The 27,856-nt window shown below is 37.2% G+C and overlaps 1 protein-coding gene across 1 annotated transcript in view; it reads left to right on the forward strand.

Moving 5' to 3' along the window:
* Positions 1-27,856, forward strand: part of sn (fascin domain-containing protein singed) — a 116,943-nt gene that overhangs the window by 46,594 nt on the left and 42,493 nt on the right. Inside the window, exon 3 of the mRNA XM_073977429.1 lies at positions 11,950-11,970. The gene's annotated coding sequence lies outside the window, so the exon portion shown is untranslated. The remainder of the gene's footprint in view (positions 1-11,949; positions 11,971-27,856) is intronic.

The raw sequence follows: 27,856 nt of genomic DNA on the forward strand, positions 1-27,856 counted from the left end.
AAAGTTGCAAAGAAGACATAGAAGATTTGATATTTAATATATGGTGACTAAGGTTCTCTCAAGTATGGCAGAGAAGTTTAGGAATTTTTGGATTTTTTTTCTCATCGAATGCAGTCAAATGAAATTTAAACCTCTTCAAAAAATATTTAATATTTTTAAATCAATTTGATACAAAGAAGAAGACACCATTTGTTTCCCACTGCCAGCTGAAGAATTCTTAATTCCTCAATGCTTTCAAGTAATTAAATATCTATTAATTCTTTGGTCATAGTTTTCCAGCTCGAATTTGCAATGCACTTTACATATTTTTCTCTGCAGTGAATCTTTAAAATGTCTTTCTTTTCGATTCAAATCATATCTGTTTTTTTTTTCTTCCTTACCTCTCCATCATCGTCATCATTCTGACATTCCAACATAATTGTTATTGATAACATGACTTTTGTTTTAGAATTTCTTAAATTTTTCAAATAATGATAAATGATATAGGCACTTGAATAGATTGTTTGGAACTTTTACTGCATCTTTGCTTCTTCCCCCTTCTTCTTTATTTAAAGTTTTCTTTTTATTTTTTAATTACTGTAGCTTTATTTTTTATTTTTGTTGTCACTGACATGAATGCATTTCATTTTATTAATTGTCAGTGGTGTTCGGTCGTTCGATCCGGTCTCCCCTCCCATTCAAGCCACGCTATTCATTTTAAAACTCATTTAAAAATTCATTGATAAACAGTTTTGAGCGGATATGTTTCGTTACGATAGCCATTATGTGAGCAATAGTCGTCGATATCTTTGGAGACAGCCACGGTAATTTGTCTGTTTAGGAAATGGGTATTTTACGGGGAGCGATAAATATTCTTTTAAAGTTCTTCTATAAATTATTTCCATGGCGTAACCATTTAATGGTAAGAGGAAAATGTGTATGCTCAATGAAAGAAGTTTTGGGGAAGAATGGAATCTTTGAATCTGGGAAATGTTACTTCCACTACCTGTGTGATTTTAAGGTAATATTCCACATGTAATAAATCACAAAAATAAACACAAAAGCTTTTCTAATGGAAGATCAAGATCATACAAAAAAACCTTCAATTGGGGTTTATATGATTCCGAATTGCCATCAGTGCCAGGAGTGCCAATTACCTCAAACAAACTGCATGTCAAGTGAAGGCTTTCGTTCCAATCCTCCAGTAATTTGTGTCGAAAGTCGATTGTCTCTCCTCTCTATCAATGAAAGTCAAATTAGTTTAAACCGAAATTACCCAAAAACCGTTAATGAACAATTAACATGCAAAAAAAAAAAAAAAAAAAGACAACAGGTTAAAATTAACGTTAACAAATATTTGCTGACCCCCATTGTGATTTTGTTTAACAGAGAGCAACGGGCTATCGATGGATCAATTATATTTTTTATTTTTGTTTTTCTTTCTTCATTTCCAAAGAATTCAAAATTGTTAGATGTGAAATTTAGTTATTAAATAAATCCAAATAGCGTTTGTGTTGATACACCGCCGCCACCGTCGAAATGTTTGGAGAATTTCGTTCGTATCATGATTAATTACAAAAATTGGTTTTATAACCGTTTCTATTTTAGTTTTCTTTTCCAATCCAAAATTAATGCAAACGGTGCTTCAATTTTTTAATAGCTGGCCATTTACAACTTTATTGGAAAGAGTAGGAGTTATCTTAAAGCCTAGAAGCTAAATTCGTTGGTTGTTGTTGAAGTAAACCGTTAAAGAGAAATGTTGCAATTTGCTGTATTGATTTTTGGCCATTAAATAGAGTTGCCATTTTCACAGGATGGGAAATCAATTTACCACTTAAGGCTGATTTGTCCTGTTGTGTGCTCCTCTAGTCTGTTTTTCAGGAGGATCCTAAAGCGATCTAATTATAAAAGTAAAAAAATGGTAATGTCCAATTCTCCCGCTTATTGAGAATTATATGTTTTTAGTTTTTCATGGCTTATGGACCGTAGAACCTCACCATTTAAGGAAATTTGTAAATATATTGATTTTCTTAATAGTGGAGATACCGTGCCACCTCCGAAATTCATGCCTAAATGTACCACGGCACACTCCACATAATTTCATAAAAATCGGTTCGTTAGTTTTCGAGATTTAACCTTAAAAGTGGTAGTGGTCGGGACTTCGGACACCAAGAAAGAACATTTGATCGGGGGCTTAACCACCGTTGTCTCGAAAATTAATTTACGAGCCGAGGTATTCATCAGTTTAGCAAATATATCGATTATAAAACAATAGGCCCCTGACATTCATCAACAAATATATAGCATTTTGGATCACAGGACAATCCTAAAAAAAGTATCAGTCGGCTTTGCCGACAGAGATATACTCTCAGCCTATGTGAATTAAAACTTTCATCTAAGAATGTATTCAGGGTCCTTTCAGAATTTGGTGGTCCTTTTTGGACATTTGAACTTGCCGACAAAAATTTGGATTAGGATTAAAGTGTAAAAGTGTTGCGGAACAGGGAGAGGGAAACCTAAGGAGAGGACCGATATGGACCATTGTAGAAGTTAAACTAAACTTTAGACAAAATATTAAGAGATCCAAAGTGTGATTCAAGAGATATCGTGCATACCATTTTAGTGAAAATTTTTAAATATTGGAGGAAAGTAACGGAAGTTGTGGACCCCTATTGCCCATCTTCGAATTGAAACTAATTTTGGACAAAATATCAAATTTTTGCACCAAATCGGTCGAGAGTTTTCGTGCTCTCCAGCGACTACATATGATGACATAGGGGTTTTTGCAGCTTTCGGGCTGTTTTCTCAAGAAGTATGGACTTGCTTCTACGGAAATCAAAGTGATTCGAGAGCAGGTCTTAAAATGAACTTATCCGAAATTTTGTGTGGGAGGTAGCCGATGGAGTGGTCAAATATAGTCCATATTAAAACCTGATGTACATCTGGCATATATATTAGGATGTGTAAAGTATGGACCACTCCGTTCAAGAGTTATCGTGCTCACAATTTTTCTGAACATTTGTGGGGAGGTACCTGAAGGAGTGGACCGGTATGGATTACCTTCGAACTTAAACTAAGTTGGAATAAAAAATTACGAAGGAAACATTTCGGGTACCCTACCTACCCCGAAATTCATTCATAAAATGTACATAACAACGGCCAACCTTGAGCATTTGCTGCAAATTCAGTAGTACTGGAGATATAACAAATAAAAAGACAAGTAAAAAAGTATCAGTCGGCGTTGTAGACAGAGATATACCCTCAGCCTGTGTATATTAAAAAAATTTTTCCCAAAATACGTACGTATTTAGGGGGTTTTAAAAATTTTTGGCGTTTGAACCGACAATACTGTTGATTAGGATTAAAGATCAAAAGTTTTGCGGAGGAGATACTGAAAGGAATGGATCGACATTGGCCGTTATGGAAGTGGATCTCCAGCCACAACATATTGTGCCATAGGGAGTTTTTACACTCTTGGGGCTGTTTGCTCAAGAAGTATGAACTTGCCCCTAAAAAACTTTTACCATCGTAATTAAGTCAGCGAATGCAAGTTGCTTCAACAAAAATCAAAGTGATTCGAGAGCATGTCTTAAAGTGAACTTATCCTAAATTTTGTGTGGGAGGTACCGGATGGAGTGGACAAATATAGTCCATATTTGAACCTGATCTATATCTGGTAGATATATAAGGATGTGTAAAGTATAGACCAATTCGGCCACTCCCATCCAGAGTTATCGTGCGCACAATTTTTCCGAACATTTTTGAATTTTTGTGGGGGAGGTACCTGAAAGAGTGAACCGATATGGCTTCTCTTCGAACTTAAACTAAGTTTGGACAAAATATTATGAAGGCCAAATTTTAGACCGATCCGGCAGATCCGTTCGAGAGTTACCTTCAACCACCAGAGTACGCTTCAACCACCTCACACGGTGTCATAGGGCTTTGTTTGCAACTTTCAGGTTATTTTCTCAGAAAGTATGGACTTACCCCTGATGAAACTTGTACCTTCGTATGGAGGGCAGTGAATACAAGTTGCTAAAACAAAAATCAAAGCGATTCGAGAGATGGCTCTAAACTGAACTTCTCCGAAATTTTGTGTGGGAGGTACCCGAAAGAGTGGACCGTTATAATCCATATTCGAACTTGATGTATGTCTAGTGGTAGTATTACCATATGCAAAGTTTGGTTTAATTCGGTTACTCCCTTCGAGAGTTATCTTGCGCACAAGTTTTGCGACAATTTTTGAACATTTGTGGGGGAGGTACCTGAAGGGGTGGACCTATATGGCCCATCTTCGAACTTAAATCAAATCTGGACAAAATATTTGGATACCCAAAATTTGAACCGAATCGATTAATCCGTTCGAGAGTTATCGTGCGCACCAGCCAGACAGACAGACGGACAGACAGACAGACAGACAGAGGGACGGACATTGCTAGATCTACTCAAAATTGTCTGAAACGGATATCGTACAAACATACTTGGGGTCTAAAACCATTATTTCGATGAGGCACATTTTTGGTCGTATCAAAGTGTAAATACCCTCTTTAGCCTAAAGGCTAAGGGTATAACAATTAAGAACGGCGTTAAATTCGGTCCCTTTCTGAAAGAAACGGTCCTTCTATAGTCCCTTTTTGAAAAAAGGGTGCTTCTATAGTCCCTTACTGAAAAAAGGGTGCATCTATAGTCCCTTTCTGAAAAAAGGTGCTTCTATAGTCCCTTTCTGAAAGAAGGGGTGCTTCCATAGTCCCTTTCTGAAAAAAGGGTGCTTCTATAGACACTTTCCGAAGTTGTTATACCCTCCACCACGAGTTTAATTTTAGGAAGTTCGGTAAAACAATGTGGCTAACCTTCAAAATTCGAAAGATATTGTTCCATGGGTGCTATATTATCTATACCTACAAATTTCTGGCCGAAAGTTGTTAGACTCAAAGAAGACTAAATAATAAATAACAAATTTCCGATATTTTGGAAAAATCTTTTTCATTCAGAAAGGTTTTTTTACCTCCAACAAAAATCAAATACCAAATTTCAGCCATTTCCGTGGGTTGCTGTGGCCACAACCTTCAAAATACCAAAAATCGGGAGTTACCGTCTTATAGGGGTTATACAAGGTGGCGCAAAAGTAACCTTCCGATGTTTTTTGGCTGTAATTAAAAAAAAAGTTAAACTTTGATTCTTCGTGAGGATTATTTTTATTTGGTCTTTTAGTTTTTTGTACATCAAGTCGAAAACATGATATCAGATAAATGGCCGCCGCCACAGTTTATTGTCTTTTGAGCCCTTTTTATGGCAATTTCCTTCACTTTGGCCAAATCTTCCGGCGATAGGTCCTCACATTCTTGGCTGGGCTATACAAAGGCGTAAACATATACCGACAAATTTCATATGGAACGTTTAATAGCCTAAATAATGACCAAATACTAAATGTCAGCCATTTCGGTGGAATATTAAGGCCACAACCTTCAAAATACCGGAAATCGGGAGGTACCGTTCTATGGGGGCTATACTAAGGCGGGGACCTTGAACGACAAGTTTATGGGGGAAAGTTGTATACCCCCAATGAAGACAATATACAACATTTTAGCCATTTCACCTTCAAATTACCAAAAATCGGGAGGGGGCTGTATGAAGGCGTGGACCTATACCGACAAATTTCATATGGAAAGCTTTATACCCCAAATGAAAACTAAATACCAAATTTCAGCCATTTCCGAGCAATATTGAAGCCACAACCATTAAAACACCGAAAATCTGAGGTACATGCTATGGGGGATATATGAAGGCGTGGACTTATACCGACAAATTTCATATGGAACGTTTAATACCCCAAATGAAGACCAAATACCAAATTTCAGGCCACAACTTTCAAAATACCGAAAATCGGGAGGTACCGTTCTATGGGGGCTATATGAAAGCGTGGAACTATACCGACAAATTTCTGGCGGAAAGTTGTAAACCCCCAAAGAAGGCTATATACCAAATTTCAGCCCTTTCGGTGTGATATGAGTCTAAAACCTTCAAAATACTGAAAATCGGGTGGTACCGTTCGAGGGGGGCTATATCAAGACGTGGACCGATATTGCCCATATGCAATACCAAACATCCTAGGAGTAATCAGCTGTAATTTGGCGTAAGTCCGCAACCATTTTTCTCTTGTGAAAGGTCCGAAATTAACTTTCAGATTCCCCAGTCGTTTTAGAAGACTCAGTGGCCGGACTTACCTGAGTTGACTGTTTCGCCTTCCACCAAAAGAATCTCGGAATAGAATGGAACTTTCTCAGTGGTTTGGCAGTATGTTGTGTGTATGTACCTTCGATGTCAAGGCACCCACATTTGTAAGTGAAATTTTGTTCCTGATTGATGGATTCCGGAACTGCACTGTAACATTATTACTACTTTTTCCTTCCAATTGGCAGAATGTTTCCACGGACAGGTGATGATGCTATTTTACTCCAAGTATATGAACTGAAAAGTACCTTTTCCCCATCTTATCTTCTTCTTTTGTGCTTAACTCCTTGAGGAGCATAGGGCCTCCCCATCTTATAGATTCTTACAAAAATAAGTGCGCGATCTCTGCCATCCTAACCTCCAATTGTTCCACAAGAAAGTATTTAAATTAAACAATGTTTTATTAAATGTACAGCAATACATAAAGAAGAAATGCTGCAGGTAGCCTAACAAATCTTAGAATTACAGTAACAAATTAAACATTAAGATGTACGCCACCTAGAGAATGAATTAGCCCAACTAAAATGGTAGCTAATACACTCACCACACAATAATCACATTGTGACTTTGATTTCTGACAATAATAGGTGTCACCCTCTCGACTAAATTAGCGTAATCACAACTAAAAACATTCCCAAATAAGTGTAACCAGAATACACATATCTCTTAACAATATTTTATTAAATGTACAGCTATATAATGAAGCAATGCTGCAGATAACCTAACAAATCTTAGAATTATAGTAACAAATTAAACATTATGATGTACGCCACCTATAGAATGAATTAGCCCAACTAAAATGGTAGCTAATACACTCACCACACCATAATCACATTGTGATTTTGATTTTGGACAATTATAGGTGTCACCCTGTCGACTAATTTGGCGTAATCACACCTAAAAACTTTCCCAAATAAGTGTAATCGTAATAACATGTCAAATAAGAATATATCTCATTTTCCATCCTACTCGCAGACTGTTATATTTTTTTTTATTTCTTTAGCGTATTGATTTTATATTTAAAACATATTCTTAGATATAAAATACTGCATTTTTCCGTTTAAAAAATGTCGCCGGTCCTGCAGACTAATTTCGTATCACACACTTAAAATGGAGAAACTTAATGTGTACTTCCATCAGTTTTTAACTTCAATTGTTACAACAGAAAATCTTTAACTATTTATGTTTTTAGAAGATTTAAATCCCTTTCTAGGCACAGAATTGAGACCAAAGATCGGCATAATTAGTATGACAAGAAGTGCCACCTACTGAGTAACTGGCAAGACTACTAAAATAGTGAAGAGTCCCACCATCCCATAACTACAGGGGGACTTTCATTTTAGGAAATAATGTATGCCACCCTTTCATCATGCATTGTGGGATTATAATTGGTAATATGCCCTACTTGCTGGCTGTTATATTTTTTATTTCTTGGTCCTTTTGTCCAGGAATAAAATATTATTATTTTATATTAAAAACATATTCTCAGATATAAAATACTACATTTTTCCCTTCAAAAAATGTCGACGTTCCTGCGGTCATTTTTTTCTTCTATAAATTTAGTATCCAGGCACATTTTGCAATTTCATATCACATCATAATCATATGGTAACTTGGATTTAGGCGATTATATGTGACACCCTGTCGCACAAAATATTCACAATTAAGCGTTATCAAATTAACATATTAGCTAAAAACTTAGCTCATTTGTTGCCCAACTCGCAGACTGTTATAAATATATGGCTAGGACCTTCTCTCCAAAGCCAAATCTTGTGAATGTCGTATTGACTTTTCGATACAAAGTTTTTAGATTCACAAGATCCTATAAAAAAAGTTGTGCCGATCCTGCGTCTATAAATGCAATTCCAAATCAATTTTTTATTGTCCGTTTCAAATTGTGGATTCCGATTAGGGTACCAGACATATGCTAATACTACTAATAAGAAATATTATTCCGAAGAAATATCAGCATAGTTATGTGACACGATTCGCCACCTACAGTATGGAGTGGCACTACAAATACAATAGCAAAGATTCTTACCACACCATACCTACAAGGTGACTTTGGTTTGAGTCAAGTATATGTGACACCCTGTCACATTTTTAGGTGGGATCATTAAAAATCTTCTTTGTCCCTTTGTTATGACATTTCAAAATGAAACAGTAGTGGCAACACTACTCCAACTAACAAAGCTCCTTTCCAAATAATTTGAATGTTGCCAAGATTGCAGCTGATGTTAACTACAAAAGCCATCAGCCAGTCGTCGACTGTGGTAGTTCCTTTCATTTCCATTTGACTAACTCTGATTCGTGTTTTGTTACGCCTTCTCCTTCGTTTGGCGTTGGTTTTTTTTCCTCCGTTAAGTATGGTTCATTCGTTCCTTAGTCCAAATCAAAGAGTCTCTTATAAATTGCTTTTGAATAGAAAACCGAAAAAAAGAAATACAAACTTCCAATGCCAAAGCAATGGAAAGACAAATTTATTCCCTGTTAATCCAGCTTTGCTTTTGTGCAGCACAACTCCATGAGGATGACAAAGCAGATAGATAGAAACACATAACGACAGACGGAGAGTTTGTCCGACCTATAGTAAAGTTGACTTTGTCTATTTCGCCTATTAGTATTGCATATTATGCTGTTTGTTCGTTCGTTTCACAATTGTTAGTTTCCACTTTTCCATGTTTTGCCAAAGCAAAGATAAGGCGACGTCGGCGGCCGGCGTCTGACATTTTGTGTTGGGGCGCATAAATCACGTTTTTGTTCAATTTTAATATTTCAAAAAACGTTGGGATGGAAGTTGATAGTTGGTATATTATTAAGGGAAGAGAAGGAGATATGTTTGGCCTTTGCAAATTCACCATTATTTCGCTTTAAGGAAATCTTTTTTATTTGAAGTTTTTTTTTTGTTTTAATATAAAAAGTTGGGTTTAATTTGAAGTTATATTTTCTTTTGTTTTTCTGTCGATATAAAAGAGAAAGGTTCCACCTAAAGACAATGCAAAATTAGTTATGCTTAATATTATTGTAATTTGATTGAATTGATTAGTTATTGATTAGTGACTTATCGATATTTGAAATTGAAAATATGAAAGTATGACTAAAAAAATCACACTTTCATCCAAAAACAAATCGTGATGTTTTGTATCACACACTTGAAATATAGAAACTTAATTTGTACTTCTATCAGTTTTTTAACTTTAATTGTTATAATAGAAAATCTTTAATCATTTATGTTTTTTAGAAGATAAATCCCTTTCTAGGCGCAGAATTGAAATCAAAGATCGGCATAATTAGTACGATAAGAAGCGCCACCTACAGAGTAACTGCCAAGACTACTAAAATAGTGAAGACTCTCACCATACCATAACAACAGGTGACTTTCATTTTAGGAAATAATGTGTGTCACCCTATCATCATGCAATGTGGGATTATAATTGGCAATATAGCCGATGTGTCAATTGTTCTTCCTTACCTATTTGAAATGTTCGGGATTCTGATATGTCTTTTTTTGTTGTGGTTAAGTCCATGCTCACTGACTGACTTGTAATGACCTAAAAACTCTCTAAACTCCATTACAACTTTAATCAAATCGTGGCGTTTCGTATCAAACACTCGAAATAGAGAAACTTAATTTGTACTTCTATCAGTTTTTAAGTTTAATTGTTATTATAGAATATCTTTAACCATTTATATTTTTTAGAAGATTTAAATCCCTTTCTAGGCACAGAATTGAGACCAAAGATCGGCATAATCGGTGTGGTAAGAAGCGCCACCTATAGAGTAACTGGCAAGACTACTAAAATAGTGAAGACTCTCACCATACCATAACAACAGGGTGACTTTCATTTTAGGAAATAATGTGTGTCGCCCTATTATCATGCAATGTGGGATTATATATAGTCGATGTTTCAATTGTTCTTCCTTACCTATTTGATTTGATTTTGGGATTCTGATATGTATTTTTTGTCGTGATTACGTCCATGCTCACTGACTGACTTGTAATGACCCAAAAACTCTCTAAACTCCATTACAGCTTTAACCAAATCGTCGCGTTTCGTATCAAACACTTGAATTAGAGAAACTTAATTTGTACTTCTATCAGTTTTTAACATTAATTGTTATTATAGATAATCTTTAACCATTTATGTTTTTTAGAAGATTTAAATCCCTTTCTAGGCACAGAATTGCGACCAAAGATCGGCATAATCGGTGTGAAAAGAAGCGCCACCTACAGAGTAACTGGCAAAACTACTAAAATAGTGAAGACTCTCACCATACCATACCTACAGGGGGACTTTCATTTTAGGAAATAATGTGTGTCACCCTATCATCATGCAATGTGGAATTAAAACTAGCAATATAGTCGATATGCCAATAGTTCTTCCTTAACTATTTGAAATTCTCATGATTCTGCGTTTTTTGTCCTGGTTAAGTGCCTACTCACTGACTTGTAATGACCCAAAAGCTCTCTAAACTCCATTACAACTTTAATCAAGTTCACGTTGTTGATTTGATTTTGAATTAACAAACGTGATCCAGATTGGCTATTAACATGTTTTGGACCACATGTTGTCTAATTTTAGATTCTAAATCTGCCGTTGGCGTTTAAGTTTAATTGCATGATGTTGTGTAGATTCAAAGAACCGTAGCAAAACATTCATTGACTAAAATGTTTGTGCTTTTCAATGAAAAAACTTGGCTAATTTTTATCTTGACAGTCAGCAAGCAGTCCTTCCTGGAAGAAGAAAACATTGCCATTACAAAATACAACAATTGCCATTACAATTACCAAACAATTACAGGACATTAGATGCAAAATAACATATTGTAGTTGACTACCTGAATTTGAGGTACACCACGCAAGAGTTGAGAGACTTGTGAACTGTCTTCACCGACGACTACATGGCATGAACAGGAACAATGGCAGCACCAGCAAATGTCAAATCAAGTTGTATTTCAACGGCATATGGGCGTTGTAAGGCGTTAACTACTCTCCAAGACAGTCCAAGACACATTGCAAGAAAATAGTGAAAATTTCTTACATGAAAGCATGAAATATCTTGGCATGTCTGTCTGTCTGCCTTGCCTACCTATGATGCTCACTGAGCATTCGTATTACGAGTTGCAAGTTACGAGTTTTTCGCGCGCACTCAACAACAATCTCTTTCAACATTCAAACCTATTGAAATGAAGGCATTTGCTGTTAGTGTTCGGTGGTCATTATCATTTGAGATCATTATAAAACAATTCAATTTCTAAATGTTGCACATCAAATTAAGTTGTACGATTAAAAAACTAAATGAAGACACAAAAAAGCTTTGGTAGTAATCAGTCATTTAGACAGCCACCAATCAACCATATTTATAAATTTTTATACCGTAAAATCATAATTGTTATTTTAATTGCGAGAAAGAGTACGGGCTACTCTTGAATTCTGTGAAACCAGAGAAGCTGTGATGTTGACAATTGAAGATTGAAATCACAATATACCTACATACATAAATACATATGTATATATGTGTATGGGGACATCTACCTTCACGTCTTTGATATCATATTAACAAAAGTTTTTTTTTTGTGTCAAGACAATAATAATGACAGCAATGATGATAGCTCACTTTGTTTAAGTATTTGACAAATTGTGGACATTTTAGTAAAAATTTATTACCCAGTACACTTTTTTATTATACACTTTTGAATTCCTTTATTAATAATTTGTATTTCTTTTTCTATTTTCAGACATTTTCTGTTATAAACTTGGTAAGTACGCTCAAAAGATCGTAGTATTCCTTGCTCGTCATCTATTGACTTAATTTTTCATTTCTAATGAACAATTGTGACTCAATATTCTACCATAAAGTAAGACAACAACTACGCCCTCTACCGGGTGAAATGTCAACATAAATTATAGGAAGACACCCACCAAATATACGTTTACATTGCAAAAGCAGCGTTAGCTAGCTATGATATACAAATATCTTCAGTTGCTAAGGAAAAGTCATTGCCTCTATATCACAACTACCTTTAACTACAAGGAGGAATTCCATAATGTTAAACAATAACATCTAACGAGAAATTAATACTAAAAATGATCTTCGCCTAAAAAGGCAAAATGTTCAAATAAATAAAATATAATATTTTAACCGTTCCTCTAGAAGTTATCGAGAGGCTTGTGACGCCGGAAGTCGCTGGCTCGTTTCCGCCTACACTAACTGATACTACGGGGTGGTACTTTGTTATAGGTTTAAGTATTGAATTCCAAGTGAATATTTTATAATATTTTTTTTTTTTATTGGCATATTCAATTTGAACTTAGCCTACTCACAAGAAAATACATATTTTAAGCTATTTATCAATATAATATATGTTATGAATGTTTCTTATTCTAGTTCTTTGATGTATTGTTTCCATTCTTCCCTATTTCGGGCTTTGAATCTGAGTTCGTTTATTGATTTGGACGTTTCCTTCTGGATTGTTCGCTTCTATGTAACTTTTGGTCTTCCTCTTCTTCTTGCACCTTGCGGATTCCATGATAGAGCTGATTGTGGTATATCATCGGTGTGTTTGCGCAGAGTATGTCCAAGCCAGCCATATTTCCTCATTCGAATGTCTTTTTCAATGCCATCTTGTTTTGTTACTTCCCATAATCTATCATTTGTTATGGTATTAGGCCACCATATTTTGAGAATTGCTCGAAGACATCTATTCACAAACGCTTGCATTTTACTCGTCGTTGCCTTTGTCACAAGCCATGTCTCGCATCCATACAATAGTACTGTTTTGACGCAACTATTAAATATTAGTATTTTGGTGTGCAGACGTAGACTGTTATTACGCCATACATTGTTTAGCATTCCGAAAGCATTTCTGGCTTTGCGTATTCTAACCTCCATATCCTTTCTTGCCCCACCATCCGTCGTAATTTGACTTCCTAGGTATTCGAATTCGCTAATATTTTGTAGGGTCTCGTCGTCTAAAAATATGCTTGTGTTAACTGCAGAGTTGATGGACATATTCTTTGTTTTGTTTATGTTGACTTTTAGTCCAACTTTACGTGCTTCATTTGGTAAACACGTAACTTTGGTTTGCATATCACTATGTCTGGCCGCAATTAATGCTACGTCGTCCGCGTATATTAGCTCTGAAAGCTTATTTGTAAGTCCCCAGGGAATTCCGAGTTGCTTGGCATTAACTACTTCGAAAACTATATCCAGGTCAGTAATGAAAAGAAGGGGTGATAAAGCACAACCCTGTTTTACACCACTTTTGGTACTAAATGGATCAGTAAAGTTTCCCTCATGAAGAACTCTGCAAACACTTCCTTCATAATTCTTTTTAATTAGTCGAATTATCTTACTCGGTATGCCTCTGGCTTCTAGTGCTTTCCATATAAAATCTCTCTTAAGGGCATCAAAAGCTTTTGTAAAATCCACAAACGTTATGTAGAGTGTTGAGTTGAACTCTACAGACTGTTCAATCAATATACGGATAGTGTTGATATGATCTATATAGCTTCTATGAGGCATGAATCCGGCTTGTGTTGGAGATATAAGTTTATTCAAGGGCTCCGCAATAATATCTAAAATAATCTTATTAAAAATTTTTGTGACGGTGGGTGTTATTGATATTCCTCGCCAGTTGTCACATAAACTTAGATTTCCCTTCTTCGGTAGTTTTATAATGATGGATTCTTTCCATTGCGTAGGAATGTCCTCTGTTTCCCAAGCATGCTCAAACAGATTGTGAAGTATTGTTGCAGTAGCCTCTGGGTTGACTTTAAAACATTCAGCTGGCAGACCATCGCAGCCAGGTGCTTTACCATTTTTAAGAGCTAGTATTGCATTCTTTACTTCTATCAAGCTAGGCGGTCTATCACTTATGCCTCTATTGGTATTCAACATTCCATCGTCATCTAAAATGGGCTTTGTTTTTTGCATTTTTGGCTTACTTAATTCCCTCATTATTTTATACAGATCCTTCATATTGCCCATATTAGCAGCCAACTGAGCTTCGCTTGACATTTTAATGTGGTGGTCATTTTTATCCTTTCTTAGTTGTTCCTTTATTTGTTTGGTAAGTAATTTATACTGGCCCGACAGTATCGCAACTTGTTCACCCCTAGGAGCTTTTAGTTGCTCGAGTTTTACTGTTTTTCTAGCAGAAATGAGATTCCAGCTAGACGGTGAAATCCACTTGCGTGATTTCCTCTGTTGCACTCCTAAGATTTCTTCACATGCACATTGAATGTTGTCTCGAATGTTACTCCATTTCGAATCGCTGGACATTTGGTTTTGACTCTGCGATCTATTTTCATCGAAATGTATTGCGGCGATTTTTTCAGAAAAAGTGTTTCGTATTTCTTCGTTTTGAAGTTTGTCAACGTCATATCTTCTTTGTTTTTGGCACCTTTTCTTTTTTAACCACATATCAAGTCGGAGTTCAGCCACTAACATGTAGTGGTCACTGCCTATTTCAGCGCTTCGTCTGTTTCTCACGTCGCAGCAAATATTAAAAAAGTTTCTGGATATACAAATATGGTCTATTTGCGAGTGAAAGTTTCCAGCTGGTGATTTCCATGTGTACAGTTTTTGTGTGGGAAAACTGATCCTGCTATCTTAAGGTCGTAGTTGCTGCATGTTTCTATAAATAGCTCGCCATTATCATTGCAAACACCTATCCCATGTTTGCCCATAATATTTTCATAATCGGTATTGTCCGGCCCAATTTGCGCATTAAAATCTCCCATTAATATAGTTATGTGGTTATTTGGTATATCATGGAGTGTTCGGTTTAGAAGGCTGTAGAATTCCTCTTTCTGCCCAGGGTCGCTATCCTCTGTAGGTGCATAGCACTGCACAATTGATATGATAAACTTTTTATTTCTTATTTGGGCTGTTATTATTCTTTCTGAAATGGGCTGCCACTTAATAAGGGATTGAGCTAATTGCCGCCTTAAGTAAATGCCAACCCCTCGTATATGTGGGTCATCTTCATTTGGCATACCTGAGTATAAAAGCAGTCCACCTTTGTCATCTCTCAATTCACTACTACCATTCCAACGTACTTCGCTCAAACTTATCAAATCGATCTTCAATCTTTCACACTCGGCACTGAGCTGAGCAAAGTTGCCAAGTTGGTATAGTGTGCGAACATTCCACTGTGCAAATCGTGTCCTTTTCCGTAATTTCCTGGTCGTCATCTGATTTTCGGTTCTATTTTCATTTATTTTCCTTGAGAATACTCGAATCATTTAAATTTCGGCAGTTACAGGTGATTAGTCTCTAAGAGCCTAGCTTGGTGGCAGGTACGCTGCCTTTTCCACGATGCTTTGCATTTCACCTGACCTCCAAGCATGTCATGTGATATGCAATCTTTTACGGTGTCAATGTAAAAGCCACAATAGGTTATTTATTGGCGCCTATGACTCGCCACGACGCTTTGAGTATCGTTGGCACTCAGAATTTACTAGTGATACGGCGTGGCCCGTGTCCCCTCTGAGACCCTCCTCTCAAAACCGCTATATTGTCCGCGACTGCTTATTTAATTCGCAGCTGCCCCATATATCTATGGGGATTTCCACTATCCGCAATCTGTGGACGCGTCCGGTAGCACACAGCTATGCTCCCCTAAGGCGGAATTTTATAATATAAGTTAACGTATATTGAATTACCGAAATGTCATGTTTCTCTAAATTGTTCAAATGGCCCTCGAAGTTGTTTTGATCCTTAGAGGACGAAAACAACTTCGCCTAGCCATTACGAATCCTAGTGGAGCCAATAGGTGTCGTTACAGTGGCGCCCTAGCAGGGACAAGAATAAGGAACAAACCGTCAATACAAAAGGAGAGGGCTATCACAGGTGTAGAGGGATGACCGCAACGCTGCGCACATCATGGGCCTATAGCCTACGTAAAGAGGAACTGGGGAACTATTTGACTGAGTTTAGCCTCGACGTAAGCGGCACGGTTGAGGAATTCCGGAAAAGATTTGCACAATTTTTGGGCGAAGAACATGACGCAGAATAGTTGGAGAAGTTGCTTCGGTATCAAGATGTGCATGAACAGTCGACAGCAAAGCAAGACAGCAAGACCGGTGTTTCGCCGAAAACAACCCCAAGCCCAGCCATTACGAATCCTAGTGGAGCCAATAGGTGTCGTTACAGCGTTCGTTCGGTCTCTTGGAATTCCATTCCCACAGACTATAATATATTTTAGGATATACTAATTGAGCCTCAATTCAAATGCCCCTTATAACTAATTCAACACATAAGTTGGGAGATTATTAATTTCAACGCTAGGTGCCCCAATTGCTGTTGTAGCAACGCAATTATGTTTGTTCGTGTATTATTTCAGTTATCCGGTTCCGGTTCCTATGTATACTGAATTAAAAATTCTGCAACCTGCACTGGTTGCGTCCATAAAGAATCAGGAGACAGGTGAGTGGTGTTAGCTGGGCAGTTAAACAAATGCAGCATGTCGTGTGGTCACAATCCTACAATCGTGGCATTAATTCGGGGCCAATTCGAATTGAGATGGCTGCATTGTCCGGATCTTAAATGGGATAAAACCATTTGTGTTGGCTTGACAACTGGCGCTCTTCTGCTGCGATGGATAGGGGGTGTTCTCCAAGTACGACATTCACACTGTATCTCTGTACTGCCAGCGAGACTGCGTCAGCATGAATGCTATCCAAGCCTGCCCGATAGGCTCGTAAGGCTTGTAAGAGTTCAACAAAGTTTCTTTCACAGCACCCAAGTGCTGCCGGCCAACGACTTGTGGACCTTGTCCCTACTACTGGCAAGCTCTGGATTTCGCGGACGACACAATTTTTTTTTTTGGTAGTTAGTGGTCGAAATCGATGCACCATCACCACTACGTGTTCAGTGGGAGCCACATTTCAACCGTCCAGGTGGTGAACAGTGGATTTAGAGGCGGATATTTTCAAGCTGGGTACACATTGTCAGTTTTGAATGTCGATATTTCGCAATTATCGATAACTGTCAAACCGTCCAGCAACCACAAAACATTTTGCGGTTGCATGATGAATGACAAAAATGAACGGCCACACTAGCAAGCAACAACAGAGCTGTCATTCAAAACTGACAATGTGTACCCAGCTTCATATTCCTCAGATGGAAGAACTGCACTAAGTCAACTATGTAACCGCAGCGAAGAGATATTGTAGGAGCAATAATATTCTAAGAACAAAATGCTGTATTTTGAAAATCTGAAAATATATATTGTGGATTCAACTATATATTTTGTGCCATTATGGTCAATGAACGGAAACAAACAAAACGATTCACGTACCAATCACACAAAGCCACAAACTTTTCAGCTTCTCTGAATCGTTTCATTCTCACAACCAAAACAAAACCACAAACTTTTCAATGTAAAAATATGAAATGTACTTCGGCTATGCTTTGCCGAGTTGTTTCATTCACCACCCAAACAAAAAGAATTTTTGGCAAACGTTTGCTGTGCGTTATGGTCAATGACACACTCAGGCACACAAACACACAAGTGATTGCTTAACAACCCTATAAGTTAGTATCAGCATGCCACAGTGAATTTTAACAACCACCAAACGTTTTTGATTTATTCACATGTGTTTAGTACTATTCCGTTTTCTATCTGCTCTTGTGGAGTTGAGTACTTTTCGTTTTGTTCGCACTCACGAATGTAAAGAAAACGAAACTAAACAGCGAGCTCGGCCAACGTGGGTTATGTTTCGTTTTGTATTGTTCCTATGGAAAATACGAAACGAAACGATTGGAAATGTTATTTAAAGTATTTTTACGTACGCTGATTATGGTTCCTGACTCAAAATATATGGTTGGATCAACAATATACATTTTTAGATTTTTAATATGCACTATTTTGTTCTTAGAATATGATTGTTCCTACAATATCTCTTCTCTGCGTGTAGAAAATTAACCTATCACATATGTCATCGACATAGGACCCGACGCCAAGATCGTGCAATTATCCACACACATTACGATCTCTATGTCGTCTGGAAGGTTGGGATTTCAGAATGGTTTCGAAGATATCAACCCGCCTTGGGGATTTCCCTGTTTTACTCCACGGGTTTTGGACTTCTTGTTCCTAAATGCTACAAATGACTGGCGTCCACACATATAGTTTCAAAGTTTCAAACAGCTTGGCATGGTTCACGGTATCGAAGTTCGGAATCCATGTTGATGTTGGACAACTGGAAAACAGATTCTGAACGTGGGGAGGAGTGGTGTCTCTAGAATGTTGTTGTAGCAATATAGAAATTTACGTAGAAGCATAGGTTTGATGCTGGATTGATAGCCGCTGTCCGAAACACTATGGTTTCGGGTCAATCCGGTACGAAAGAACCCGCTGCAGTGGGATTGCGTCCCTTGAATCTTTGCTACTGGCGGCAGGAGGGAAATCGGCCTGTAAGATTTACGCCTCCTGGCGTCCTTGCCTGGCTTCAATAGCGGGACCACACAGCTCAGAAAAGAATGGCGTTCAGAGGTTATGAAGTCGGGTGGTCTATTTACGGAGACGATGATAGAAATGTGGTCTGAGTCAAGGGAAAGGGTAGCCAGGATACGTCATTTAGAAGACCTGATCACTAGAGTCAAGCTCAAGCGAGATAGGTATGTACTGGACTGACTGGTATATTAGGAAGTCAACTGCTCCTCCTCCTCTTTTTGTGCGATCCTTCGCAAAACGTTGTAACCAACGCAACGTTGCAAGCTACAGATGACGGCGAGCTTTGTTTCCTGGTTCACATGATGTTTTTCCGACTCATAAAATGCCCAATGCCCTGACCTTATTGCGGAGGCCGTTGCAATTAAATTGCAGGAATGATGCACTTCCGGGTCGCTGAACAAAAACTAGTGGTGTAAGATGCTGCGTTTGTTGTCGAGGCGGTTCGTATTCCAACGACAACAAAAAATCGGATGACGAGGCACGCTGGGTTATGTTTTGGCGCAGCAAGCAGCAATATACCTATCGCATTAATCGTAGGAGCGACATAGGCTGAAGCACCATTGGAAGTGCACTACATCCATTACATCTCACCGATACTTGGATGCGAATATTGCAAACGAAACAGATCCATGAATCCATGATCCATGAACAGATCCGGGGCTAATCTCGATAACGGTACAAACCAAAAGAGCTCAGAGCAGGAATTCCGGGATAAATTGCCTATCCCAAGGAGAAAAAATACGCGAACACCGACACATAATTGTTGAGGCGACGGCCTCTGTAGTGGAGTTCGGTAACTCATTTTTGAGTTACCGACAAAAATCAGTAAAATTAAAACGCAAAATTATGAATGAAAAACAATAAAAGTTGACAATACTTTGCTATCGGTAGGACTTAGCGAAGACTTTATTTTAAATTTTAATGTACCGAAAATTTTCCTTAATTACCGAAATTATAAGCATTTATTTTTAGCGATTTTTGTCAGTGCAAATGAGTTACAGAATTCCACTGAATCAATCCAGTGCATAGAGCCCGCCGCCGTGGGATTGGACACCATCTGTAGGGTAACTTGAATATCACAGCAAAGACAATCACCATTATATATGGTGCCAAATTAAACATTAATATTTAAATCGACTGGCCAGGTGGTAAAACAATTCCTGAAATTCCGGATTTAGCGTTTTATGAGCGCTAATGAATGCGTGGACCAGTACGGACAAATTTCGAGGGAAAGTGTTATACGACCAACGAAGACTAAATACCAAATTTCCACCATTTCGCTGGAATATTAAAGCCACAACCTTTAAAATACGGAGAATCGGGAAGTACAGTTCTATGGGGGCAGTATGAATGCGTGCACCTATACCGAAAAATTTCATATGGAAAGTTTTATACCCCAAACGAAGAATAAATAGCAGATTTCAGCCATTTCGGAGAAATATTAAGGCCACAACCTTCAAAATACCAAAATCGGGAGGTTCAGTTCTATGGGGGCTATATGAAGGCGTAAACCTATACGTACAAATTCCAGGTACAAAGTTCTTGCACCCCCAAAGAAGACTAAATACCAAATTTCAGCAATTTCGGAGGAATATTGAGGCCACAACCTTCAAAATACCGAAAATCGGGAAGGTAACGTTCTATGGGGGCTATATGAAGGCGTGGACCTATACTGACAAATTTCATATGGAAAGTTTTATACTCCAAATGAAGACTAAATACCAAATTTCAGCCATTTCGGTGGAATATTGAGGCCACAACCTTCAAAATACCGAAAATCTGGAAGGTAACGTTCTATGGGGGCTATATGAAGACGTGGACATATACCGAAAAATTTCATATGGAAAGTTGTATACCCCAAATGAAGACTAAGTACCAAATTTCAGCCATTTCGGAGTAATATGGAGGCCACAACCTTCAAAATACCGAAAATCGGTAGGGACAGTTCTATGTGGGCAATCTGAAGGCGTGAACCTATACCGACAAAATTCATATGGAAAGTTTTATACCCCAAATGAAGACTAAATAGCAAATTTCAGCCATCTCGGAGGAATATTGAGGCCACAACTTGCAAAATACCGCAAATCGGGAGGTACAGTTCTATGGGGGCTATATGAAGACGTGGACCTATACCGACAAATTTCATAAGGAAAGTTTTTTCCCCCAAATGAAGACTAAATACCAAATTTCAGCCATTTCGGAGGAATATTGAGGCCACAACCTTTAAAATACCGCAAATCGGGAGGTACAGTTCTATGGGGGCTATATGAAGGCGTGAGCCTATGGGAAAAAGTTGTATACCCTCAACGAAGACTAAGTACCAAATTTCAGCCATTTTGGTGTGATGTTGAAGCTAAAGCCTTAAAAATATCGAAATTCGGGTGGTACTGTTCTAAGGGGGCTATATCAAAACGTGGACCGATATAACCCATTTGCAATACCGAACATCCTAGGAGTAATAGAAACTTCTATACCAAATAACAAAGCTCTAACTTAAAAACTGCAAGCTGTATCTTGATTTCAACCTTTCCTGTGTCCCGTCCATAAGAAAGGAGATAAGACCTTATGCTCCAACTATAGGGGCATAAGTCTTCTGCCTATCGCCTACAAGATAGTGTCAGGGATATTGTGCGAACGACAAAAGCCCATGGTCAACGAACTATTTGGACCATACCAATGGGGCTTTAGACCTGGCAAGTCCACCATTGACCAGATATTTACCCTGCGGCAAATCCTGGAGAAGACCCAAGAGATGCAGATCGACACCTACCACCTTTCTGTCGATTATAAAGCAACCTTCGACAGCCCGCTACGTTCAAAGGTATTCCAAGTCATGTTTAAGATTGGTATCCCCGCAAAGCTCATTCGGCTTTGTAAAATGACTCTAACTGACACAAGATCTTCAGTTAAAATAGGAAAGAACCTCTCCGAAGAGTTTTGTACCAAAAGAGGTTTCAGGCAAGGAGACAGCCTTTCGTGTGATCTTTTCAACATCCTGCTAGAAAAGGTTATACGAGAGGCAAACGTCAAAAGAAGTGGCACAATCTACACCAATAGCCATATGTTACTTGCTTATGCTGATGATATAGACATCATGGGACGATCAGTAAAATGAAGGTCGAAGGAGAATCTGCTAAAGTGGGTCTGGCGGTAAACGGCGAGAAGACCAAGTTGATGGTGTCGACGCGCAATGCGTCCATTGAGATCGGACCAACTGTTGGTTGGTTCCTATAATTTTGAGGTAGTAAAAGACTTCGTATACCTTGGCAACGCCGTATACACAATAAACGACATCAGTTGTGAAATAAAAAGAGGAATTGTATTGGCCAACAGATGCTACTTTGGCTTAAGTAAGCACTTTAAAAACAAAGCCACAACTCGTCAAACAAAAATAACGCTTTACAAAACACTGATACTAGCCGCGCTGATGTATGGTTTCGAAGCTTGGGTACTTGCACAAGCAGATAAGGCAGTGCTTGGTGTGTTTGAGAGAAAAATTCTTCGAAAGATCTACGGACCGATCTGCGTTGACGGTGAATATCGACGTCGTATGAGCCACGAGCTGTATCTGCTATACAACGACATCAATATAGTTAAACGCATCGAGATGCATCGATTGCATTGGCTAGGCCATTTAATAAGAATGAGCGATGATGCACCCGATAAAAAGGCGTATAAATATGAGCCGCTTGGTGGTGCACGCAGAAATGGCAGGCCAAAGAACAGATGGCGCAAACAAGTGGATGAAGAGATGACAAGGCGCGGTATTCCAGAAAGCGAAGCAGAGAGAATTGGAGATCTTTTCTTAGTTCGGTCTATGGAACAAATGTTCTGTAATGGGCGAGCTAAGTAAGTATCTTGATTTCAACAGAAGAACGGACGGAAAGACGGACATTGTTATATCGACTTAGAATTTTACCCTCATCAAGAATATATATACTTTATAGGGTCTCCGATGAATATTTCGATGTGTTACATACGAAATGACAAATTTTATTATACCCTCCATATTATAAACAGGCCTCTTGAAAATTCATTCTCACAATTAATGGAACATATTTGAGATTTGTGTGTGTTAAAACTTGTTAAGAAATGTTCATAAATTGTAACAAACCGTACACTGCAGTTAAGGTTAAGGAAACGCCATCTGTAGCGCAACTTAGAGAAACGACTACAATAGCACAGGCACTAATCACTTTATAATTATATTAAACCACATCAAACTTTGAATCAAAAGCAACAAAAAAATTAATATTTTATGTATATAAGTTGATTCTAATTCCATTCATATCAAAATTAACATCAAAGCTCAGGCATTGTTTGAATGGAAACATCACTTAGAGGCCAAATTAACGAAACAATTTAGCAAAGACACAAACCACTCTACAATAACATGCTGTTTATTTTATAAGTAATAGTCCTAAATGGTTGAACAAGAGTGGAAACTTCTGTCCTAAAAATATCTGACCTCAGTGAACGGCGATTATTTTTTGAATCCTGTTTTCGTTGACTAGGGAATTTTTACAATAAGTATTTTATACGAGGACCCAAGTATATTATCCTCCTCAGAGCAAAAAAAAAAAAAAAATATCTCTCCTCGGTGTCAAAAAAATCATTTTAATATTATTCCTTTAAAGGTAAAACCTCAGGAATTATTTATTTGAATGGAGACGTCACCTAGAGGCCAAATTAATGAAACAAACAATGTAGCAAAGACACCCACCACTCTACAATAACATGATGTTTATGTTATAAGTAATAGTCCTTAATGGTTGAACAAGAGTGCAAACTTCTGTCCTAAAAATATCTGACCTCAGTGAACGGCGATTATTTTTTCTATTCTGTTTTCGTTGACTAGGGAAGCTTTTACAATAAAAATCCGAGGACCCAAGTATTTTATCCTCCTCAGAGCAAAAAAAAAAAAAAACTTTTTCCTATGGATTAAATTCTGTCCTCGGTGAATGACACGTTTTTCCTTGAGGAAAAAAAATCTCTCTTGGGTATTAAAAATCATTTTAATATTATTCCTTTAAATTCCTTAGCGGCAACTTTCCACAATATTTCAAAAATTAATATTTATTTTTGTGTTGCAGTTTTTTAGTTGTTGCTGGACTTAATTTCTTAATAATAATATACTGTCAACAAAAAGGCTCATAAATCTTTATTAAGTTTTTTTCATTCATTCATTTTTCATATTTGAAAGCCAACATTCAAACAATGACTTTGTTTTCACGCAATCAATGGATCCAAAGTTTTTTCTTTCTCCCTCTCTTTCTTTGAATTGAACATTAGCAGCAAGTTTAAAAATTTTTTTTCCACATTTTTTTGCTGGAAATCTTCAGTGATGCTGTTTAGTGACATTCATCAAATTGATGACCACAAATTGTTTTCTATGAGTTGGAGTATTAATTATTGTTAATTTTCCACATAATTGTACAAGATTTTCAGGCCGTACATGATTGACATTTCATTTAACCACAAACTGTCAATTGTTTTGAAATTTGAACGTTTTGCAATGTTCAACCGCGCACCGATAATATTACAGCTTCTGTTTTCAATAAGAAATTTTATTTTATTGGAATTTGATTTCAGGCACAGGTTTCTAGTACATGTCACATTTACATGTGGCTAATTAGTGGAATCATGTTTCATGTGAAGATGACAAGTGCTCGCTCAGTCATAGAGTTATTGTTTACATTACAAAATGTATCTTCCAATATCCAAGATTATTGGCCATTGAGAACTGTTATTTTCAATCGCGATTTGAACCTATGCTCACCTCCAATAACCTCCGCTTAACATGGGTAAACTTAAATTGAAATTTTGATAATAAATTCCAACGACAATTAGAGAGATTATCGGCAAAACGCGCCACATGACAATAGCACACATTTACATGCAATCAAGAGACGACAACGGCGATACTGCCATGACAACAGTATCCTCCTCTACGGGATACAATACTTTGAATGGCTAAATTAAGATTTTAACACGCATGCTTCACAGGTCGCTCTAGACAAACACAAAACAAATGACCATTTAGACTTGTTTCCACACTTCGTTTTCATGACCAAAATGCCTGCATGGCAATGCATGTGGACAGGTTGTTTGCATATCATTGATTTCGCAGCATGGACATTTTGTCACTACATAAACAAGAAATATTCTTTTTTTTTTTTTGTTTGTACAAAACATTTGAACAAATTGTCCAACAAAATACTTTAATTTCCTTGTAGACAAATAGAAATTCCATGTAAGCAAGCTGGAGGAGGAAAAGAAAGGAGAGGGCAGTCCCGCATTCTCTTTAAGATATGTTTAAGTAGGTAGGTGTATGCCGTCTCATGGCTATCTGAGTTTCTGTGACCATTTATCTATGGTCAGCTATCTTTGTTCTATGTTCCTTCCAAATATGTTAACCGAGCATGCTTGTAAATTACCATGATCTGGCGAAGACAAGAAACAAATAGCAATGGTTAGAAAATACCGCTCCTAGCCGTGGCCAGAAAATTTGCAGAAAAATATAAGTTACTATTAAGAACAAAGCCGACAGACTTGCTTGTAGTCATGAATATGGTAATAGCTGCTCATATATTTTTTTCTGTTGGCTGGAATGGTAAGATGATCTTGTTGGTCTACGACAAAAAATCCTGTACAAGAGTTGACTGAAATGGCAATTAAAGTTCTTATTAATAAAATAAAATTTAAAACAAAAGGACAAGAACCCTTGTAAATGCGGTATGAGCCCTTTAGCTTAATTAGCTCATCATAATTTTTTTTCATGGGCGAAATCAGCACCAAAATATGAGCTCATTCAAATTAGTAGAGTTGTGTAGTTCCGGAACGAACTAGTTCCAAGGAACTATTCCGAACAAGGAACTATATCCGGCTCTTGCATTTATATAGTTCCCGTCGTGCATATAATTCCTTTCATTTGTATAGTTGATTTTCTTCCTTTAATTCAACACTCACTTCGATCTTTCTCGTTCGGTTCGTTCGTTATTCAGATGCGGTCACATTGTAAAACAAACGTAAATCACTTCCTCGCAATGTATTTATTTGTATGTAAATGAATCCACCATAAGATGGAAAAAAAGAGAAAGTTTCGTTAAAATACTTCACTCTTGGAACTATTTGGAACGAAGGAAATCTAATTAGCGACGGAAGAGAAAGATTCATTGAACTATATCGGTCTCGGAACTATTTCGAAAGAAGGAAACAGAAGGAACGATGGAAGAGAAAGATTCATTGAACTAAATCGTTCTCGGAACTATGGAACTATATTAAGGAACTAGTTCCTTTTGGGAAAAGGAACTAGAAAGATCGGTCCGCTCCAGGAACTAGATTGCCAAACTCTATAAATTAGGGATAGGTATTGGAAAGCAATCGATTTTTCGATTTTGGTCTAAAACTAAAAATGCGTTTTTTGGTCTGGCGATTATTTTAGTTGTCTTAAAACTCGACTTTCGTATTTTTCATAACCGCAGAAAATCAATTATAATCGACCATTCTTCGAATTTCGTGTTTTCTTTTGAAATTTGTAAAACCACCAAAACTGTAAAACTGCCAAGTCAACAATTTATCGGCAAACTCGAAAATCGATCACATAATCGATTATGCGATTTTTCCCTCCAAGCAAAAGTCGACTACGATTTTTAGACTTTTGACTGCAAAAAGTCGATTAATCGAAAGTTCTTTTGAAATTTGTAAAATCGCCAAGTCAACAATTTATGGACAAACTCGAAAATCGATTGCATTATAATCGATTATGCGATTTTCCCTCCACACAAAACTCGACTACGATTTTTAAACTTTTGACTGCAAAAAGTCGATTAATCGAAAGTCGACTTACATATCCCTAACTAGAATTTTAACCAATTTCGAACTTGATATTTTCTTCTGTTATTGCATTTTGTATCATCAAAGACAATCTGTTGCACCCTATCACTATACAGGGTGACATTGTAAGAGATAATTTTCTGACCTTTCCTGTACTAGAAAAATATTATAAATGGGCTTAGGTCTCTTGGAAACCCATTTCCACAGACTATGGAAAATAGTTTTTGGGACAAGTATCAGTTGAATCTCGTTAAGAAATGTCCATGCATTCTATTACCCTCTATAATTACCTGAATATAAAAGTTAGGAATAATTGGTTTAATTGTGAACGCCACCTGGTGGTCAACTTGGTGAAACACATAGTATAGCAAAGATACTTACCACTCTATATTAGAGTGGGGCGATTTGAACACCACCACGGGCGCCTGCAGTTTCTGATTCTTGGGATTGTACTGAGCAAAAAAGTCAACTAGACCATATGTCTATGGTGAAAATCGAGCCCCCGGATTTTGACTTGAAGTTTTTTTCAAGGATTTTTGGATACATTGGCATATATCAACCAAACCACTGAGATTTTCTATCAAACACAAAGACAACAATTGTAGCCAAGACAATAATAAAGAACTCTCTAGTACATCGCAAAAGCATTGGAACGCTCCTTCAGGTAGTTATGGTCTCGAGAAAGTGCACATTTTTCGGAAAATATCGATAAATGACACTGTGCTACAAAATGGGACTCAAATTCAGTGGGTAGAAAATCCCTTTTGAAGATGAAAGCCCTCGGTGAGTGTACTAAGAACCCTAAAGGAAATTTTCACCATAGATCAAGTTTCCGAGATATTGCGTGATTAATGGTTTAATTTTGGCCCCTTAATTTGTGAGAAAATAGCTTTATATCTCACTAAAGCGTTATTGCAGCTTTATTTTGATATTACATGTCTGCAGTCAAATCGAATGGTGAGTCTTTTTGTAGAATATTTCATTCCTCTAACTCCATTCCTCAAGGTGGCCTTTCCAATCGAATCAATGTTTCCATGCAGTAAGATCATTAGAAAGCTAATAAAATGGTCAATCAAATGACAGCAAGTAGCTGATTACAACTTTGTTGGTTCCGAAGCTAGAACAAAAAACCGCTTTCTTTAACCGATTTTGATGTAAAATATCACTGGTTTCAAAGATTCTTTTTGGCGATGAAAGTCGATTAAGGTAGAATTATAACTCTGGAAAGACAGTTATGCCATAGGTAAAACTTCTGAGTTATGGTGAGATGAATTTGTGTTATGTTGTTTTTTATCATGCACTTAAAGTTAATCAAGAATGAATTAATTCCCCATAACTCAGAAGT

The sequence above is a fragment of the Musca autumnalis genome, unplaced genomic scaffold (genome assembly GCF_047663935.1).
Source record: "Musca autumnalis isolate F117 unplaced genomic scaffold, ASM4766393v1 scaffold_3, whole genome shotgun sequence".
Classification (NCBI taxonomy): Eukaryota; Metazoa; Arthropoda; class Insecta; order Diptera; family Muscidae; genus Musca; species Musca autumnalis.